The 10159-nt window shown below is 41.9% G+C and overlaps 1 pseudogene; it reads left to right on the top strand.

Annotated features, from left to right (window-relative positions):
- Positions 1–4818: 4818 nt before the first annotated feature.
- Positions 4819–7632, top strand: LOC129039068 (keratin, type I cytoskeletal 19-like; annotated as a pseudogene).
- The last annotated feature ends 2527 nt before the right edge of the window (positions 7633–10159 follow it).

The following is a 10159-nucleotide window of genomic DNA, read 5'->3' on the forward strand; positions in this document are numbered from 1 at the left end:
GCTGGGATTACAGGCACGTGCCACCATGCCTGGCTAATTTTTGTATTTTTAGTAGAGATGGGGTTTTGCCATGTTGGCCAGGCTGGTCTCGAACTTCAGACCTCAAGTGATCTGGCCACCTCAGCCTCCAAAATTGCTAGGATTACAGGCGTGAGCCACCGTGCCTGGCCTCAATTATCTGTTAACCCAGGTGCCAGTGCTCTTTGCTCAGCAACGTTACAGTATTTATGAAACATTGTCTGCCAATTGTCACCCTAGTTGAATATCACTGGGTGCATGACTATCTTCTCAAAACCAAAGACAGTTACAGTTAATTTCATAATTTTCAGTGAAACCTAATGCTTCGCTAGGTTTCTCAGATAGCTTATTTGGGGCTAATTTATGTATTTATATCTGAATTGCACATCCAGAGTGAATCCAGTTGAATTCCCCACAGATTTCTGAGATGAGAAACATAGGCATTAGGTCTATTTTTGGTAGTAAAGTACAGAAATCTGATTTGAGATAGCTTAAGACTCCAAAATAGAATTTGTTATAAGGCCATTGGGTGTCAGAAAACCTAAGGGAAAGACGAGCTGAAAGGAAGGATTCTGCTGCTCTGCATCTTTTTTCTGGTGCTTCTGCCTCATTCCTCTCTCTCATTGCAGATCAGCTCCCTTTGTGTCTCTGTCTATATGGCTTAATATGTAAAATAAAGAATACTTTTGTTTCAAAAAGTCCTAACATAGCTTTTAATGCATATTTTACATATCTCTCTGTCTTAGGCTTTGTGGCAAGAAAAAAAGATTCAATCAAATTACTTTGGGCCATTCGTGTAATAACAAGGGAGGCCCTGTGGAGCTTAAAGAAGCAAGACTCATGGGTTTCCAGATAGGCAGAATCTAACACTGAGTCAGAAACTGGAACTGGGTTAACTTTTAGCCCCTAGGAACTTAGATATTGTTCATCTTTTGCGTTTAACATAATTCAGAAACACACTCTGTACTGGTGCTACCCAACAATAGCCACATTACCATGGGGCCATCTTTCTGAACGTTGCCACCTGAGCACCCTGGCCTCCCTTTGTATGTCTCCAGCTTCTGGTAAGAACTACTCAAGTCTCCTTTTAGTGGCATCTTTAGGATTTCTGTATGGCTGAGACTTAAGGGCAGGCATGAGGTTTGAAAAGGGCCTTAAAATGATGTTTTCATTATTAATAAAATTGCCTACTTTAAGGAATTGAGGTGGGGAGTGATAAAGATTATGGAGCAGGAGTGAGTCTCTTTCCCAAGCCAATGTCAGGTCTAAAAATGTACACATTTCTGAAAGAGAAAATCTGATTGGAATAGAAAGTGGCTGTCATCTCTGGGTAGACCTTTTGCACTGCCCTCAAGTCGTATGCTCGCTCCCTGGCCTAATCAGGAGTGTCCAGAAAGGCATGGTCACATGGCATAGTTCAGGATTATTTCCATAGGAGCTGCCTGGACCGTATTACCCAAGTTTCCTGTATCATCGCCACTGGTGTTCCTCTGATTAAAGCAGAGGGAAGCTTATTTGTAAGAGTACCAAGTCATAGACTTGAACCCCAGCTCTATGGTTTGAAGGGCTGGTGACTTTAGACAAGTTATTTCCTGTTGGTGAGGCTCCATTTTCTTGTGTTTAAGATGGAGATACTGACCCCAGTTGAGAACAGTAGTGAAGACAAAATGAGACAGTGGATATAAAAGAATTGTGTGGTTGGTAAAGCCTTGTGAAAGTAAAGGGTTAACATTTGCAATGCTGTAAAACTTTCAGAAGACTTGGTTAATATTAATAATTAAATAGCCAACACTTCCTGAATGCTTCTGCTCCAAAAACTGTGTGCATATTATTTTAATTAGTCATCATAATTACTGTATGGGGTACATATTATTATTGTTTTTATTTTCAGATGACAAATCTAATGTACACAGGGGCTAAGTAACTTGCCCAAGGTCACACGGCCAGTAAGTAAAGTTATGATTTAAACCCAGATAGTCTGGCTCCAAAACCAGTACTCTGTTCTACCTAGATCTCTAAGACTCTAATGAAGTTTCATGGTAACAAACAATATAAAAATATAAATTAATCCATAGGTAGAAAAATCAACTTCTGTACTGTCCTAAGGAGCTAGAGCTAACCTTAAGAAACTAAGATTCTTGTATGAGAAGAGCGTCTAATTTATACACAGCGAATCAGGCCACAGTTGTGTCACTTGCTGGTTTAAAAAGATTACTTCCATTTTTTTTTTGTTCGTTTTCACATTTAGATTAGGAGGCTTTCCTTATTCTGTCAGAAATACTCACAGGTGTTAGTGAACACTGTTGGGTGTGCTTCTGGATTAAAGAAGTGCTAGGCCAGCAAATTAAATCTTTTGATCTTTTGTAAAGAAAATAGCTCTATAATTGTAAACTCTTTCTGTTAAGAAATTCTGTGCCCTTCAACCATAAGCGATCATAGGCCCTTATAAACATTGATTTTTTTGAATTCCACAGTTTGTAATTTCCCGAGTTAATATCTTGATGTATACATATAGAGTTTCTGAAAATAACACAGAAAAATTCTACTGCTCAAAACTGGTTCCATAATAATTATGCAGCTTTTTATAATTGAAAGGTTAGATAGACAGTTTTGTTCTTTTAATTTTCATTTATTTTTGTTTTAAAAAATTAACATATATTTCATATTAATGCATAGTTATTTTTAAGTTAAGGGGTCTAAATACTTTGCATGATTCTCACTGTCCATGAACATATAGTACAAAAGTAGTAAGAAAACACTAGTGAATAGTAATTCACTAGTATTGTTATTGTTTTAATAGCTAACAATCGTTACAGGTTTACTATGTTTTAGGCACTGTTTTAAATGTTTCTGTATGTAATTATTTTAATCTGCGCAGCTTTAAATCACTGGGGTGACAGAGATTACTAGTTTTCCCTCCAGTTTCTGTTCTCCCCTCTTGCTATAGTGATAAAGTTTTAGCAAGGCATGTGGCATCCCTTGAAACTAGATGTGGCTATTGACTAGGTTCTGGCCAACGGGATTGTGAGTGGGAGTGATGTGGGAACTTCTGGATCATACTCCTAAAGGAAATGAGGACATATTCCCTTTTTTCTTATCCTCTTCTGCTATCTAGAATGCAGATATCCTGGTGGCAGCTGGAATAGCCATCATGGTCCATGAGATGGAAACCACCTTTTGAGAGAGCAGAATAAAAAGACACAAGGAGTCAAACTCCACAGAATCATGGTGCCACCGTATCAGCCCTTGACACCTGTATTGAAGAGAAGCAAACTTCTATTTCATTTAAGTGGCTATTACTTTTGTTCTTATTATTATATAGCCAAACCACTACCGTAACTACTGAAGTCGATACCATCATCATTCTCATTTTAAAGCTGGATAAACTGAGACACACAGATCTTAAGTGATGGAGTGGCAGAGCCAGGGTTTGAACCAGAGAATCTGGCTTCAGAGTCTTCCCTCTTAACCACAGCCCTCTACTTTTTTACTTTTTCTGATCAGATACTATGCATATTTGTGTTTAATTAATTTTAACATGTGATTTTCTGCCATTTGTGACTTAGGGATGGGAGGATGAGAAGTGTTTTCTTTTTGGTGTTTTTGTTGTTGTTGTTGTTGTTTTGCCTTTCTGCATTTTCTATCAGTGAAGAGGTCATGTTGAAATCAATCTGGATGTGTCTAGATTCATGCAGGGAAGGATGGTGAGGCTGACAATGGAACCAGAAACAGGGAGGCACAAGCGATGATGTGCAGAAGATAGGGATGGGGAGGTAATGAAATGGAGATGGGAATGTGATTAAAGACAGCCAATTTCTGCACAGCTGATATAGAAAGCAAATAACAAGTGTGTGATAAAGAGGAAGGAGATAAAGTAAGTATTTTCATATCACTGATAGATCTGGCCCCATGTCAGGTGCAGTCAAGGTTGCCTGCATCTTGCAGTTGGTCCTACTAGCTGCAGGTACCCTGGGACAACAATGATCCTGCAGCCTAAAGAAACGCATAATGTTCTCGAAACTTGAGTTTCAGTGTGACCTTCTCCACAGGAATCTTTTCAGCTTTAGGCCTTCTGGGGAGGCCTCAGAGCAGCATTTCCTGAAGCTTCATTTAAAGACACTGTTTCGCTCCCCTGTCTGTCCTGGCTTCTTCTCCTTCTGTCAGCTTTGTGGCAGCAAAGGCAAGATAACGCTTGGTATTAGAAAGGTATGATGCCTAAAATTAGAAGACTCCGAAATAATTTCAAATTGACCCCTCACTTTTCATACAGGTTGACCTAAATTTCATTTCAGAAGAGAGATTCTTCCACTCACCACATAATTTTTTAGCATGTTTCTTCACTTTTCTCTATTTCATTTTCCTTAGGTGTGAACAAAAGACTTGAACTAAGTGAGTGCTGAGGGCATTTACAGGAATAGCCTTCCATGGTTTGCCCTTCTCCATAGCTTTGAATTTCCAAACCACTGAAAAAGAAGTCATAAACCATGCATTTTCTTCAATACTTCCTTACTCTTCACTGCCTCAGTTACTTAGATAATGGGAAGTTGTGTGTGTTCATGCCTTTGTCTAAGAAATCATGAAAGAGGAAGTGTCTCATTAGAAAAGGTGACTTCTATTTACTTACATTGCGACTAAGGCAAAAAGACCATTCCATCTTTAGGAAAGTGGATCTGTTCCAGGGAGAACAATGAGAAGATGTATCTGGACTCCACATTTCTGCCATCTGGGCTTGCTCTCTCATTGAAAGGAGAATTTCCTAACTTCTAACTTCATAAACGTTGCTCTAGGAGAGAAGTAGTAATGACCCTCACTGACAAAGAATGCAATACAATTCAGAATATGCTTGATGCAAATCATCATCAAGTTGACAGTGCTTTATACTTGGCAAAGTGCTCTCACAGTACAAGTCCCCCTGCCCAATGTGGGCATAACACAATGAATAAAATACGATCCCCGCTCAGAAGGGGCCTATAATCCAGGGTAGAAAATAGACACACATATATAAATAATTCTAACTCAAGACACACCCCATTTCTGCATTATTAGAAGTACAAAGAAAATGCTAGCAGAACAGCAGAGGGAGAGGTTACTCCCCATAGGGCTGTAAATGAAGGTTTCTTGAAAAAGTGAGAACGTGTCAAGGCTATTGCTAATAGCAAACATAACAGGTTACTTTACTTATTTCTTTAATTTCTTTTGATTTTTACAATAACCCAAATGGGGAGGTAGAAGATGAAGAAAAAATTGGAAAATGCAGGAAATTTGTTGTCTTATGGTTACAGATAGAAGGGGTTGATGCTGCTATTCACCCCAGAGAAAACCACAGTTGCCTGTGTGAGAAGCATCTAGATTTTAGAGCACTTCCTATAATTGGAGAGTGTGCCCGATGACTTTTGACTTGTAGGCACACAAAGTGAATTTTATGCATGCTACAATCTATATTTTAAGTCTGACCATACCTAACTTGCTTATCAACAGTAGTAATTTTAGTATAATGAGAATATGTGATTTTTCCTTTTATTATTTTCCAAATACAATTTAAGGGTAAACCTTTAATAGAGATAGAAAATAAATAAAAAGAAATAAAAAATTAAAAAGGAATAGTGACAGAGTAAAAGCAAGAGAGTGAGACATGAAAATGTTTTTCATATATAGGTTTCTTACATTTCATTATTTTGTGAATGAATATATTGCAGTGCTTATCTTGATTCTTGAGAGTGCATATTGTTATTAGCAGACTGTCAGCTGGTGGAAAGGGTACAGATCCGGAGACTTAGAAAGCTTTGATTTTAATCCTGGCTCTCTTGCAAAAAGGAAAAAGAAAAGAAACAACAAAAAAAAATCTTTTGGTAATATGCAGTTATGTGCGTCCGCCATCTTTCTTCTTCACTATAGTTCTGTGCTTTTTTTTTTTTTTTTTTTTTTTTTTTAGACGGAGTCTCGCTTTGTCGCCAGGCTGGAGTGCAGTGGCAACTGATGTTGGCTCACTGCAACCTCTGCCTCCCGGGTTCAAGCCATTCTCCTGCCTCAGCCTCCTGATTAGCTGGGGTAGCTGGGACTACAGGCGCGCACCACCACGCCCAACTAATTTTTGTGTTTTTGGTAGAGATGGGGTTTCACCATGTTGGCCAGGATGCTCTCGATCTCCTGACCTCGTGATCCGCCCGCCTCGGCCTCCCAAAGTGCTGGGATTACAGGCGTGAGACACCGCTGCCGGCCAGTTCTGTGATCTTAATAAGCCACTTAACCTCCGCCTTAGGTAGCTTATCTGTTGAGCGGTCATTTCCCTCGTCAAGTGCTTGTACAACATTGATAAACATATAATCTGATATTTATGTAAAGTGGCCATTTAAAAAAAAAATGTATGGCTCCTCCCTCGAATCGCAGCCTCTGGGACCAGGGTCGCTCCGTCCGTGCTCCGCCTCGCCCTGACTTCCCACAGCTATCGCCAGTCGTCGGCCAAGTAGTCCTGCCGGGGCCTGGGTGGTGGCTCCGTGAGTTTTGCTCCGCAGGTTGCCTTTCGCGCGCTCAGCATGCACTGGGGCTCCGGCGGCTGCGGCGTGTCCGTGTCCTCTGCCCGCCTCGTGTCTGTCCTCGTCCTCCTTGGGGGGCTACGGCGGCGTCTTGGCCGCGTCCCACGGGCTGCTGGCGGGCAACGAGAAGCTCAGTATGCAGAACCTCAACGACCCTGTTCTCCTACCTGGACAAGGTGCGCGCCCTGGAGGCAGCCAACGGCGAGCTGGAGGTGAAGATCCGCGACTGGTACCAGAAGCAGGGGCCCGGGCCCTCCCGTGACGACAGCCACTACTACAAGACCATCCAGGACCTGCGGGGCAAGATTCTTGGTGCCACCATTGAGAACTCCAGGATTGTCCTGGAGATCGACAACGCCCGTCTGGCTGCAGATGACTTCCGAACCAAGATTGAGACGGAGCAGGCTCTGCGCATGAGCGCGGAGGCCGACATCAACGGCCTGCGCAGGGTGCTGGATGAGCTGACCCTGTGGCCATTACCGACCTGGAGATGCAGATCGAAGGCCTGAAGGAAGAGCTGGCCTACCTGAAGAAGAACCATGAGGAGGAAATCAGTGGGCTGAGGGGCCAAGTGGGAGGCCAGGTCAGTGTGGAGGTGGATTCGGCTCAGGGCACCGATCTCGCCAAGATCCTGAGTGACATGCGAAGCCAATACGAGGTCATGGCGGAGCAGAACTGGAAGGATGCTGAAGGCTGGTTCACCAGCCGGACTGAAGAATTGAACCAGGAGGTCGCTGGCCACACGGATCAGCTCCAGATGAGCCGATCCAAGGTCGCTGACCTGCGGCGCACCCTCCAGGGTCTTGAGCTGCAGTCACGGCTGAGCATGAAAGCCGCCTTGGAAGGCACACTGGCAGAAACGGAGGCGCGCTTTGGAGCTCAGCTGGCGCAGATCCAGCCGCTGATCAACTGTATTGAAGCCCAGCTGGGCGATGTGCGAGCTGATGGTGAGCGGCAGAATCAGGATTACCAGCAGTTCATGGACATCAAGTCGCGGCTGGAGCAGGAGATCTCCTACCGCAGCCTGCTCGAGGGCCAGGAAGATCACTACAACAACCTGTCCGCTTCCAAGGTCCTCTGAGGCAGCAGGCTAAGGGGCTGCTGCTGTCCTTCGGAGGGTGTCTCCTGGGTAGGGGGATGGGAAGGAAGGAACCCTTACCTCCTTCTCTTCCCCTGATCTGCCAATAAAATTTTATGGTCCAAGGGGGAAAATATATATATTTATATATATATGTGTGTGTGTGTATATATATATATGAAAAACAATACATGCTCGTTGTAAAAATGTGGAAAACATGGCGAACTAATCAGAAATTCATAAATATCACCCGTGACTTTACCACCCAGGGAGATCCACGTTGCTTGCACTTTGTTGCATCTGCTTCCCATTTGTACTTCTGTTTCTGCATTTCTCCAGGCTAAGAAAAGTGAAAGCAGGGAATCCATCTGCCTTTATCCGACTCAACGATCCTGGTCAGGCAAGGAGGCACTTAAGATTCTGTTGAGTGGATAGGAATTAAGCATGGTTTCCTTATTCTCTCTCTCTCTCTTTTTTTTTTTTTTTTTTTGAGATGGAGTCTTGCTCCAGGCAGTGCAGTGGCATGATCTCGGCTCACTGCAACCTCCGCCTCCTGGGTTCAGGCAATTCTCCTGCCTCAGTCTCCCGAGTAGCTGGGATTACAGGCACATCACCACGCCTGGCTAATTTTTGTATTTTTAGTAGAGACGAGGTTTCACCATGCTGGCTAGGCTGGTCTTGAACTCCTGACCTCAGGGGATCCGCCCGCCTCAGCCTCCCCAAGTGCTGAGATTACAGGCGTGAACGGTTGCACCTGGCCATTTCCTTATTATCTTTTTCAAAACTCTTATTTGTGATTCAGGCTGAATTTATTCCATGCCTTAAATATAGGCCTTTCTCAAAACTTGGTACCTCTTGATTTTTTTCAGGGCCTGGCTCCTCTGTACCATTTAGTCTCCCAGTTATCTTGCGAGGCTTCTAGGACAGACTTCCCCTGCCCTGGTGCATACTTGTAGAATGATAGAGTGGTGGATGTAGACAGGCCCAGGGAATCTTCTGCTCTCTTCTTTAGTTTCCAAGGGGGAAATCCAAGGCATCCAGAGGGAACTAGATCAAAGTTATAGAGAAGGTTGTCTGCGGAGCCTGGACTCACCTTGAAACTCCTATAGCCGCCAACCCAGAACAGAACATCTAGAACCTGATGATATAGTCGATCTGAGATATTCCTGTCCTTGTGTAGAGAAGTCAACTAGAGTTTAATTTATATCTCTACTCCAACTTATGAAGCATTTCTTTGCTGATACAAGGTCTGATTTAGATTTTTTAGGCTTTTCTCCCCACTAACACTACAAAGAAGAGTCCTTAGGAGTCATCCTCATAGCTGTAACATTGGCCTCTGTTGACCTTAAGTTTTCCTCTCAGAATACCCTGAGCTGCTTCATTTGCATTATTTCAGTCTTATTTTTCTGTTTTTAGTATTACATGTTCTGTCATCTGTACACATTTTTGTGAGCATAGTCTTTAACACAGGAATAACCAGGAAAGATCTGAAGAATCCCAGTCAGCAGCCATGGTATGTAGTAATTCATGTTAGAGCCTGAAATAATTGTGTTCATTTTAACGGAATTGATATAGTTTAGGCATAAATCTGTGTTGTTTTGGTGCTCAGCTCTACAAAAAACGTCCCCCTTACAATTAATTATAAGAAATTTTCAGGTTATAAGAAATAATCCTCTGAAGTATATTTTCGGTGTGGAAAGGCAGGGAGAGTCCATCTTCCATTCATCCTGAGTCTTCTGTCAATTGCTTCCTATGAAGATGCCAGTATCTCAGTGATCTTGATTACAGGCTTGATTCTCAAGGCCCAAGAGCGGCTGAGCACATTAAAACACACACTTTGGATGCTAAACAAACCACACAGTAATTCTGGGAGAGTTTTAGAAACATTTCTGCTTTGTAAAGGGCTTCAATCACATAATCTTCCATTTTTGTTTCTTTGTTATCCTTTTTTTGTTTCTATTTTAATTTACAAATTAAAACTGTATACATTTATGGTACACAACATAATGTTTTGAAATATGTATATATTGTGAAATGGCTAAATCAAGCTAATTAGTATGCGCATTACCCCGCATACTTATTAATTTGTGGTGAGAATACTTAAAATCCACTCTCAGCAATTTTCAAGTACACAATACATTGTTATTAAGTACAGTCCCCATGTTGTACAATAGCAGCCTCTTCAATAAATGATGTTGGAAAACTGAATAGTACTAGGCCCTTATCTCACACTATATACAAAAATCAACTCAAAAATAGAGACTTAAATGTAAGATCCGAAACTGTAAAGCTACTAGGAAAAAAAATTATGTTTTTAAGAATTTTTGTGCAATTTTTGTGTTATTATTTTTCAATATGGTGCACTTCCATATAATATGTGCAGATCGTTAGTACTGTATTCAAGTGTCAGGAGATTTTAATAAAGTAAGGAGATATATATTAAAGGCCACATATCTTCAAACACATTATGCCCTTCAAATTACTTCCTCTCAATCCTAGCAATGACCGAAATTAATTTTTGGTCATTGGG

This window comes from Pongo pygmaeus, chromosome 5, assembly GCF_028885625.2.
Source record: "Pongo pygmaeus isolate AG05252 chromosome 5, NHGRI_mPonPyg2-v2.0_pri, whole genome shotgun sequence".
Taxonomy (NCBI): domain Eukaryota; kingdom Metazoa; phylum Chordata; class Mammalia; order Primates; family Hominidae; genus Pongo; species Pongo pygmaeus.